The following is a 12,275-nucleotide window of genomic DNA, read 5'->3' as shown; positions in this document are numbered from 1 at the left end:
GATACCGTACTTCCCTGGTTTTCTCCCAGCACCCTTAGCAAACTGCTCCTTCCTCCTCTGATACCCCCTGTCCCATCCCACCCCCAACAAGTTCCATTCCCCAGGGTTCCATCTTGGGCCGTCTGCCTGGAAGAGCTCAGGAAAGCCTGGGACTGATTACTCCCTCTGTGTTGATGATGCCTAGGCTCCAGTGCTGGCTGAAATTCAGAACTGGTTTCCTGGTTCCAGAAATAGTATATCTCTCACCTGGATGTCTCAGAAGCATCTTAAATTCAGCATGTTTCATATTCAGTTGAGTCTGTTCCTCCCCAACAAATCACTCCCTCAGGGAATAACACAACCATGTATGCAGTTGTCAAAGCCCAGAAACCTTGGGTGAATCCTTAATTCCCCCACCCACCATCATGCCTCACACAGTTCATCACAACTCAGCCATCCTTCTTGCCGTCTGTGATCCTATGATATAATAAATAAATTTTTTCATCCATGTTGCTAGATTCCTGGCATGCAGTTCTTAAACCTGTTGGAACCTAAGTAATAAGACCTATAAAGATAATCTTAGCCCTGACCAGCTTCTTTCAACTGCACCTGAGTTTATGTTAATGGAATGATGTTTGTAAAGCAGCTGGATCACCACAGAATGGGGGCTGGTTGCCAGGTAAATCAGCCATGTGATTGGAGCTTAGAACGTTCAGCTCAGGGAGGGGAGAGGGGCTGAAGTTTGGATCAATCCATGAATGACCACTGGTTTAATCAGTTGTGCCTATGTGATGAGGCCTCCATTGAAAGCCCAGAGTTTGGAGAGCTGGATTGGTGATCAGGAACATGTCCAGGGACAAGACACATACCAGGAAGACAGTGCACATAAACTCCACAGGGACAGGGACCTCTGTGCTCGAGACCCTCCAGGCTTCACCCTGTGCCTCTTCATCTGCCGTTCAGTCACGTCCTTTAATGTCTTCTAACACAGCAGTAACGGTAGGTAGACTTCCTGAGTTCTGTGAGCTGCTCCAGCAAGTTGACGGAATCTGAGGAGGCGGTTGTGGGAACCTCCAGTTTATAGCCAGTGGACAAGAAGCTCTGGTGTCAGCCTGTACTTGTGATTGGCATCTGAAATGGAGGTGGGAGGGGGACATGGAGGGGAGGCAGTCTTGTGGGACTGAGACTTTAGCCTTAGGATCTGGTGCTGACTCCAGGCGGATGGTGTCAGAACTGAGTTAGATTGGAGAATGCTCAGCTGGTGTCTGGGCATCGCTTGGTGTGAGGAAATCAGCTGCACTTCCGGTCGTAGACGTGTTTGATGTGGTAGTCAGTGTGGAGTAGAGGGAGACGGCTGCCCTGTTGCCCCTCTTCCATCCGTTCTCACAGCAACCACACTGCCCTTACGAATCCAACCAGGACAAACCGATGATGAAGTTCATAGGTGTCTGTCTACTGCCAGGGTGAAGTCACACTTCTGCCGTAGTCTAGGCTCAGCATGGCCTTGCCTGGCTCTTCGGCTTCATCCATAAACTCACAGGCTGGACTCCCTTTGCTCTGCCCTCTGCCTGGAATACAGCACCTCTAGCTGGTTTAGTACTGCTGCTCTAGGTTAGTCTAGATGCTGCCTCCTCTTGGAAATGCTCCCGTGCCATGATCCCACAGCTGTCTCCTACTTAGCATCTGTCTCACCATTTTGGACTTGTCTGTTTACCCTGTTAGAACATAAGCTCTGTGAGGGCCAAGACTGACTGTTCTGTTGGCTGTTAGATACCAGAACAGCCCAAACATTCAGTTCTCAGTAAATGTGTGTGACATGAATAAATGAATGGATGGCTTGTAAGATAATTACCTCGAGACACACTGGACATAGTAAGTTCATCGGGGGCATTGGGATCCTGTGGAGAAGGGCCAGAGGGAGGGAGCACACCAGACAGGTCATTTGTTTAACTCATCCTACAAGTATCAGTATTTCGTGATGTTTATGTGTGCCAGACGTAGTGTCGGAAGCTGGGGATACAGAAGTAGGTGAACCATGTTCTCTCCCCCTGCCCCGAGTTTCAGTCTTAAAGTGGAGAGACCAAATAGGACAAAATGGATTAATTGCTATTAAAAAAAAAATAGGAATGTCTTCGGAAGACACAGTAGAGGGCAGGCTTAAATCTGCCTGAAAGCTCGAGAGGGACTTTAGTCTTGAAAAACGCTGGGAATTGACTGGGCACAAAAGAGGAAGTGCTTTGAAGAAAGTGGGGTAAAGATCAAAATATTACTCAGTTTTATAATGGTCTGTGTATAGGGAGTTGTGTTTCCAAGGATGTAGCAGCCTAGAGGTAAAAATAGAGTTGCCATAATAGCCACAACAGTTTCTGTTACCCTGTCCTCTCTGGGGACACCTGCTTCCTCAGATCCTCCCAGAATCTCAAGTTCTTTGAATCAGGAGTCAATTTTTTGAAATTTCAACTAGATTTTATGAAATGTGGACAGACTAAATAATTTTTTTATGTTGGACATGTGGGTTTTTCCAATCTTGTGCTAACATTCCTTGGTGAACAACTGCGTGTGCAGACGTGACTATCTGGCTTTACACATCTTTGGGGTGATCTGTGTCCCCTACTCTGTGACACATGTTGTCACCCAGGAAGTCCACACAGTACCGCCCACCCTCTGCAAGGAGAAGAGACCTTTGAGAATAAGTCACAGCTTCCACTCGTCCTCTCTCCGCTGTGGAGGGACGGAGTGAGAGGCTGAGGGGACAAGAGACCATATAACCCCAGCCTCTGCCCTCCATGGGTCCGTAATCACCATAAACCTCTCCTCCATCAGCCCAAACCAGAGTCCTTGGGTGGGGGGCGGGGTGGGGGGAGTTGCTTTGGAGAGCATGGGAAGGACATGGAAATCTGCACACGGTTCCGTGTTCTAACTCCAGCCTGCCTCCTCAATTGAGCCTGTGGGCTGCTTGGCTATAAGCAAGGCCTTGGGCTCTGCTGGAGTCCCTGGAGAGGGAATAACTTTAGAGCTTTGTCCCTGGGAAAAGCTGGGCTAGGGAAGTACTGGGAGGCCTTTACAAAGAGGTCTCTGGCAAGGACCAGAAAGTTCTGGATCCTGTGAAGAACATGGCCCATAATCACTGGTGGACCTAGAGGGAAGCGGGCATAGGGTCTTACTGGATTTTTGCTCTGGCCAAGAAGAATTGAACAGATACACTGAGTCACCCCGCTTCCTAAGGCGGGGAGTCTGAGGCAAGGCTTCAGCAGGGGGTGGCATCTTGTTTGGCTCTGCTCAGCCCGTTCTAGGCAGAAAGACCATTTCATCTTCCAGCACCCACAGAACTCCTAGAGATGGTCAGGCTGTGCTCCAGCAAGCCTTGCTGTGGCTGTGACATCAGCCATCTGTGCATTTCTCCCACATACTAGCCGTGGTCAGCATTGCCAGGAATGTTCAAACAGGGCCCAGCTGCTGGATCTGAGTTGCTTTTACACTCACTAATGTCTAGGAATCCATTCAAGCTCTTAGAGGGCTAATAAAATCCTGCTTTGTCCCCTTTTTCCCCGATGATGTCTCACAGAAGGGAAAACAGTTGCATTTGGTGCTGATCTAGACTATTATTAGGTCAGTTTGTTCCGTGATGGTCTGTCTGGTCCATCTTAGTCTATCTTCTTCCTCTTTCAGGCTGCTAGTCCTGTGTTCATGTTTCTGTCTCATGATGATGACCATCAGTTCTGTAACAGTCTCTGTGTCCATGATAACGGACCACGTAGTCCCATGAGGAACACTGCTGTAAGGCTGAGGCTTTCTGAGTCATGGCCACCAGAGGGCGCCCTGGCACCAGCTGAAGTCTTGGTTGCCAGTTTACAGTTTTCTGAGTAGGTTTTCCAAGGGCCTGGTAAAGAAAGAGCACTTGCTTTGGAGAGGCTAGCTTGGTACAAAATAGGTGGACAAAGCTCCTGGAGATGCTCCTCTTCATGAGTCTCCTAGGGCCACTTTCATTCCCATCAGATTGTAATCTACAAATCCTTCTATACAAAAATCTTAGAGGTTCCACTTTTCAGGAGGAGCTCTCGTCCAAGCCCCGACTATCAAAATGAGGTTTCTAGGGCTTTCCACCTAGGGTAAAGAGTGGTACCAAAGCTCATGAGTAGTCCTGGGCATCCTAGGAAAGAGCCTAGCCTGTCAGTGTGTTACTAGAGTTTGGGGCAGGTGAGTGAGGGGCCCTCTCCAAACTCGAGGTTGGAAGACATGGTATGAGGCAGGATCACATCCAAACAGTCCCAGGTAAGACTACTCAGCTGATGGGGGTGTGAGAGATGGATCGAAGTAAGGGGTAGCTGAGACGCCCCAAATTTGGACCTAAAATGCAGCTGGAGAAAGGACCTACTTATTGAGTCCTCTGAAAGTAAAATGTGTGGCAAGGACTTGGGGGGGGAGGGGGTAGTTGATGGGGAAGGTGATCTATTTTAGATTCCTAGAGTTGTCATTTAAAAAGTACCACAAACGTGCTGTCTTACTTTCGCAGTTCTGGAAGCTGGAAGTCTGAAGTCAAGGGGGTTTATAGGGTTTATGTTTATGGGTTTATAGGGTTATGTTCCTTCCTTGTCTTTTCCAGCTTCTGGTAGGACCATTTGTCCCTTGGTTTGCAGCTGCAGCACTTCAATCTCTGCCTCTATCGTCATATGGCATTCTCCTGTGTCCTGTGTCCATATATCCCTCTTGTAAGGACACCAGTCATACTGGATTAGGTCTCACCCTACTGACCTCATCTTAATTTCATGACATCGCCAAAGGTTCTATAGCCAAATAAGGTCACATTTGCAGATACCAGGGCTTAGGACCTCAGCATATCTTTGGGGAAGAGGAGGGCACAATCAACCAATAATATCCTCCAAGAAACAAGTCAGTGGAGACAAGGAGGGGAAGAAATAAAATCTATGGTATTAAGCTGGTCATTTCCATCTCACTGAGAAGCCTCTAAGGAACTATGTAAAATACCCCCTGAGAATTATCCTGCAGAAAGACTTGAAGACTGGGACATTTAACCAGTTCTTCCATTGGCTGAAGAATTTCTTAGGAGATTAACTTCCTCATACTTGCAGGCTGCATGCACTGGTGGACTGAGCATACTTTTCCAGCTAATTAGGAGAGCTTGAAGTGGGATGCGAGCACTTTGCAAAGAGCTGTCCACAGCTGTGCTGAAGTCAGGAAGATTATGGACTATGGCACAGGGAACCAAAAGTGTCTGCAAAGATAAACCCTTTGTATTGCTCAGATCTGCTCATGACCTGCACATGGGATCTTAGTTCCCTGACCAGGTATCGAACCCACTCCCCCTGTATTGGAAGCATGGAGTCTTAACCACTGGACTGCTGGGGACTTTTAAAGGCAGTGGTCAGCTGCAAGCTCTACGTTTAAAAATAAAAACTTTCATCAGGAGAGTCAGTAGATTAAAAGTATAGTAAGTGTAGTTCCCCTGCTGTGTTTGCTCCTAAGCCACTATTAATATTTATCATCTCTTTCCCCCACAACCCAGCCGCCAAAGGTGGTCAGATTGCTTGTCCTGAGGGTGTGAGCCTTTGGCTTTGCCATCATCAGGTGGTGTTGGCTGTGGTTGCCTAGTTGCTGCCATCACCAGGACTGAAAGCACCAAGAGCCACTCCAACACCCAGGTGTCACCTGACCCCTCCTTGGCCCCATCAGAGGGACTATCCTTACCTCTTCTGGACAGTCAGGGGTGGTTGCGCCCTCAAATATAGCAATTTTCTTTTACCTGATAGTCCACTGGCACGGAGAGCCCAAAATGGAGAAATTTCCTTGTTAACCAGTGGAAGACGTCCCCTCAAGGACCAGAACCAGTCAGAAATGGGGAACATAGTTCCTGCAAGGAAGTCCCCAGGGTGATGATGAAAGGGGTCAATTCTACTTCACCTCTTGACTGCTTGGCCCCATGTGTTCTAACTACCAGGGACGCAGCACTATCAGCCGATAGCTTAATACATGTACTATATCGTGGAGGACAGTGACCTGATCCACGGTTGTCATCCCAAAGCTGGCTCCTAGGTGAAGTCTTTGAAAGGGCATTCCCACTTTCCACCCTTGGCTTCCAGGTAATGAAGAATATGGTAAGACCCCTTGTACAGAACCATCGTCACAATCCTTCACCATAAAACACACCCTTCAACTGAGATATCACTCTGCAGGATCCCGGGTTGATAGACATTCTATAAATCACTGGAGAAAACAGCAGGGAAGATGAGTGCATTATTCAGAAAAGCTTTCAGTTCCAGTCGAGACACCCTGCTGCCCTCTGCAGGGTGGCGAGAGTCTGATGCAATCAGCTTCCCCGGTGTTGGGGCAGTCTCCTCAAAGAATGACAGCATAATGAGGATCCAGCCTCTGCAGTGAGCATTCAGCAGTAGCGGTACGCAAATCTGCCTGGGTGAGAGGAAGCCCTGTCTCAGGGCCTAGGCCGAGCTTCCATCTCTGTCACCTTCCCACTCTGTTCGTGGGCCCAAACTCTTAGTCAAGGATAGAAACATACCCACCAGACACGTCATTCTTTGCACCTGGTTGTTGAGGGCCCCCTCCTCTGCAACAGACGCTTTCTGATGAGCATTGAGATTCAAAAATCTGCCCAGTCTGAAGCCACTCCTGTTAGTCCATCCACACCCCTTTCCCCCAGACTTCCTTCTCCAGTACTCCAGTCTTACTTCATCCAGGCCTCTGACCACCCAGTTGAGTTACTCCCCACTGCCCAGAAGTCCATGTGTATTCTCCCCTCAGGCCGTGCCTCCCTACCTGCAAAGCCGATGGCCAAGTGTACTGCCAATGAGAAGGGTTTCTCTCACCACTCACATTTAGCACTACTCCTGAGTGGGTGTGTGATATTGCTGCAGTTCTTTTTTGTTTTGCACATCATATGAAGCCAACCCATCCATAGGCCGAGGCTCAAATTTTTGTCCCCCTATAGCTATGGCAGTTGGAAACACCCCCACAGGTGTGAATGTGAGCTGAGAGAGAGGTTGGTGCAATAGGGGTAAGACATGGAGTCTAAACCACCTTTCCACACACTCTGTGAACCTGACCCAAAAGTACCACTGTCATCATACAATGAATCGTCCATTCAAGACTAGTGAACATAATCACCCTGCTAATGACTGGGCCAACTTAACGACTGCTGACCCAGACTACAATGGACATTTCTGGTCATGGTGCCTTGATATCCCACTTTCAAGTCTTTACAGGCCATACCCGGGCCCCATAGCACACCATGAGCTGCTTTTTCAAGTGAGTAATTCTGTGTTGCCGAAGGCATGGCTTAGCTCTCAGACCTAAAAGATCTCCTATTGGAACTTTCCATAGACTCCACTCAATGTCCTCATCTAACACAGAGGCCTCTGGCACTGTTAGACTTTTGGGTCATTGAACCCAAGACTCAAGGCAGCTGGGACCTCAGCTTGAACCTGCTGAAGATGCCTTTCTTGCTTTAGTCCACATTTAAAGCTAGAAGAGATAGTGCATTCTCTGGTCTCATAGAATAAATCCTACCTCCCAAACCCCCTGTCACTCAATAAACTGCCAACATAGTTCCTTTCTAAGGCTGGGTTCTCCAGAACCAGACTCTGAAGCACAAGTGATCTATTAAGGAAGTGCCCCCAGTGATGTGATGGTAAATGATCAACACCCGGCTCTTTGGAATGAAAATACAACCTTGATATATGTGTACTAAGGCGTTTCAGTTGTGTTTGACTCATTGTGACCCTATGGACTGTAGCCCGCCAGGCTCCTCTGTCCTTGGGATTCTCCAGGCAAGAATACTTGAGTGGGTTCCCATGCCATCTCCAGGGGATCTTCCCAACCCAAGGATCAAACCTGCATCTCTTGTGTCTCCCACATTGACAGGCAAGTTCTTTACCACTAGCGCCCCTTTCCGTAAATACTTCCACCATGGTAAGTGCTCCCACCATAGCCAATTTAAAGCTTCAGACATGATGTTTCTGAACATGAAGTTGGGAAGAGATGCTAACAATTGGCTCTTGGCTCTGGTCAGCTCCAGCGTGCTGCTGAAATGTTGCTACAGGAGACAAGGAAAGGAGTGTGTGCAGGAGGACAAGGAAGTAAAGCAAGAGCGTGATCTCAAGGTCCCACCGAAGTTAGAGTCACCTGATCCTACTAGCAGGCTCCAGTGTACAAGTTTCACCTCAGTGATACATGTGGCCAAGACTAGGATGGTGTTCTTTCATACCTGTGCACCTATTAACTGTTAGGCAAGAGCCACCCAGCATGGAAGTAAATTCCTAGGTACCTGTGTCTCTATGTAACTTCATAGTATGAAGACAGTCCCCTGAGGAAGAGGCACAGGTGTTGGAGTTTAGAAGCAAAAGTCCATCAAAGCTGTTGGTGAAAGTGAAAGGTGGGCAGGACACACAGAAACAGGAAAAAGGGACCCAAAAGGATCTGAGTGAGGCACCAATGCTGTCTGCACCAACTCACTGCAGAACCATCACTATATCCAAGTTATAGGGAGCATAGCATCAAGGCAAACATATTAGACCAACTCCAGCTGCCCTTGCCTGAGCATACAATCCTGAATCATTGAGAGTACTCCCAAGTCAGTAAATTCTCACCTGTCTAACACTGTATTCCAACCTCCCCACCCCAATCCTAGCCCAGCACCCTCAAGATCTGCTCCTGCACTTCTTCTCCGTGTTCCTACTACTATGTATCAGATAGGGTTAATCAGAGAAGGAGAACGCTTTCTCCAAAAGAGAGTGCCTTACTGAGGTAGTCATCCCTGTAGTAACTGGGGCTCACTCTTAGAAGGAAACCATGAAGAGCCACATAGAAAGGCCACCCACCAGTCCCCCCACTAACTGGGTGTTTGTCTTAGGGTAACTCTCTTATGGGCTTCCCTGGTGGCTCAGTTGTAAAAGAATCCACCCACAATTCAGGAGACCTGGATTCGATCCCTGGGTCAGGAAGATCCCCTGGAGAAGGGTATGGTAACCCACTCCAGTATTCTTGCCTGGGGAATCCCAGGGACAGAGGAGCCTGGTGGGCTGCCCTCTATCGGGTCGCACAGAGTCGAACACGACTGAAGCGACTTAGCAGCAGCAGCAGCAGCAGTAAGCAGTTGACACAAAAATTGGGAAATTTGTCAGATTGGGCTTTTGTTCTGTCTTAAAAACTAAGAATACCTGGCAACTCTGGGTCTTCCTTCCACATGGTAGGTACTGAACAGAGAAGTGGCTTCTGTCCTTACAGGAGCATGTTTCTCCCATCAGCCTCCCAGGCAGCCAGCTTCTCTCACTTACATAACTTGCTGGTCCCTATAGCTCTGAAATTTGCCACACTGTGCAATTTGATCATCTTTGTAACCACTCAGAGCTGCCCCAAAGCATCATTAACCTGTATTTGCCAAGAGCCAGGTGCTCAGCAGAATGCTATATACAGCAAGCAGACACTGTTTCTCCCTTGGGGGTTTACAGACTGACATGCACGATCTGCCTCCCAAACAGAACTACTGCTTCTGAACCACATCTTGATGGTGAGGCTCCTGGCACACCCCTAACCTCAGGAGTGGTGGACTGGGACTCCAGAATCACCCATTGTGACTCTGTGAAGGTTTATTTCATTGTTTGGGTAAGGGTGATGGGTGAACTTTCCTATCTGGAGAACGTGTGAGTTTGTGTGGGCCCCCCATAGGCTTCCCTTGTGGCTCAGACTGTGAAGAATCTGTCTGCAATACAGGAGACCTGAGTTCGATCCCTGGGTCAGGAAGATCCCCTAGAGAAGGAAATGGCAACTCACTCCAGTATTCTTGCCTAGAGAATCCCATGGACAGAGGAGCCTGATGGGCTACAGTGCATGGGATCACAGAGAGTTGGACACGACTGAGCAACTAACCAATAACAACTCTTAGACTTCCAGGCAGCACCTGTGCCTGTCCATGCACTGCATTTCCTTCAGAGAAATTTCTGAGCCAGAAAAAGCAGAAACACCAAGCAGTTTCTTTAGATGGGATGCTGGTAAAACATAGAACTCTCCACCACAGCTGCACTGAAATCAGGTAGGTCTGGGAGTGGAGGGCACAAGGTACTATGAACATTTGCTGCAGAGGGCCTGTCTCCAAGAGAATTTTGTCATAACAATCCAGGTATCACTCACGTCTGGGGAGGAAGAAAGCTGCACAAGGCCTCGGAGAGACTTGGAAACAAAGGCAAGATTTAAACTCAGGGTTCCTAAGCTTAGACCAGAGGTACTTTCTGAGGGTCTGCAATCTAAAGCATGTGTTTACCAAAGGGAGAGGGGTTATGGGACACACATTTTTAACAGCAGGGTTGGGTGATGCCACCAGCACATCAGGGGTCTAGGATTCTGGGGTTTTCTGCCCTGGTAAGTAGAGACAACTTAGCGACTAAACAACAAACAAAAGTTCTTACTCCTGCATTGGCAGGCAGGTTCTGTACCGCTAGAGCCGCCTGGGAAACCCGTCATTCAGATCTCAGCTCAAAGGTTACTTCCTCAGGAAAGGTTTTTGCATCCTATCAGACTAGATCCCCAAATCCCACCTTCTTGCACGTATATTCTCATAGCATCCAATACTTTCTTATCACAGCTTTTAAATTTTTTTAATTATAAAAAAATTTTAGGCCTTGCTATGCGCCTTGCAGGAGCTTAGTTTCTTAGTCAGGGATCAAACCCATGCCCCCCTGCATTGGGAGCATGGAGTCTTAACCACTGGGCAGCCAGGGAAGTCCTCTTGTCATACTTTTTAAACACAGTTTCTAATAATATACTTGAATACAAATGTCACAGTAATAAACCTCAGGTAAGCAAAAATATAACTTTCCTTCTATTTCCCTCTTACAAACAGATCTCTAATACCTATTTCTATCAGTGATAGAAAATTTAATCTTTCCAATTCAGGGTAAACTCATGCTTTTCTGGAAGTAACTCAGTCCTACTTCAGTGAATAGTCAATTCAGAATTTTCCTTCTGCATAGAAAGGAGTAAATAGCAATAAACCTCTCTTTAGGAAGATGTGCTTGCAAGGTTGGTGATTGGCTAGCATCTGGGAATTTGGATCTCAGGAGGGTTCCCCCCACTTCCTAATAAGAACAGCTCACTGTCACTAATGTGTTTGCAAGCAATATAGTATATGCTTTGGGGATTCCAAATTTTGTTACGTGCTTGGCAAAAGGTGCCTATACAACCAGCCCCCAATAAAACCCCTGGGCGTTGAGTCTTTGGTGAGCTTCTCTGTTAGACAACATTTTGCAGATGTTGTCACAACTTATTGCTGGGCATTTAGCTGGTCCTGTGTGGAGACTCCACTGGGAGAGGACTCCACTGGGAGAGGAGCCATGGGGAAGCTCATGACTGGTTGTCTCTAGGCTTCATCGCATGCATTTTTTTTTTCCTCTGCTGATTTTGCTTTGTATCTGAACAGAAAAGGGCTAACATAACAGGCCTAGGTTGCTCAAACCTTACACATTCCAAAGAAAGTCTCATTTTCCAGGCCTGGTCCTTAGCCTGGATCCTGGGAAATAACCTTTGCCCCTTAGAATATTCTGCCTGTTAAGAGGTTTGGGGCCATGCTTCACCAGTTTGACCACGTAATTTTATCCTAATAAAATGATTTATGTAGTAAACTCTTACTGCTCTGGAGAGGCAGGGAAATTGTCACGGTAGGTCAGTCTTACAGTCATGGCATGTCGATGTGACTTACCCTCCATCATAAACCTTGGCCACCAAGGATTGGGTGAGATTCCCTAGTTGGCACTGTTGTTGCTGGGAGAATGTACTCTCACGGGATTCCACTGGGAGGAGTCACCTACATACTTGCAGGTGATTTCTCTTGCTTCCCCTCAATGCCTTTTCCTTGGACTGACTTTAACCTGAAGCCTTTCACTGTAATAAACCAAAAAACCAGGAGGATAAGAGCTTCTCTGAGTCCTGCAAGTCCTAGTGGATCACAGATCCTAAGGGTGGTCCTTTGGACCCTGACACAGTATCCTTTCCCTATAATAAATGATAGCAGTGAGTATTGTACAATGAACCCTGTGAATTCTCTTAGCAAATCATCAAACTGGGGGTGGTCTTGGGGATCCATGTTATTCTCCATCACCCTTCTTTCCCACACTCCTGAGAAAGAGGGGTTTCTTTATCGTCCTGAACTTTAGGGAAAGGAAAGTATCTGATCCATGAGCATCATCTCTGTAAGAGCTGACTTGTCTAGTTCTTGTGGCCACATCTGTCAACTTTGTTCTTGTTTGCCGCCCCACTGTAACCTCTCTGGTCAC

Source organism: Cervus canadensis, chromosome 11 (genome assembly GCF_019320065.1).
Source record: "Cervus canadensis isolate Bull #8, Minnesota chromosome 11, ASM1932006v1, whole genome shotgun sequence".
NCBI classification, from domain to species: Eukaryota; Metazoa; Chordata; class Mammalia; order Artiodactyla; family Cervidae; genus Cervus; species Cervus canadensis.
Note: the sequence above shows the minus strand (reverse complement) of the source record.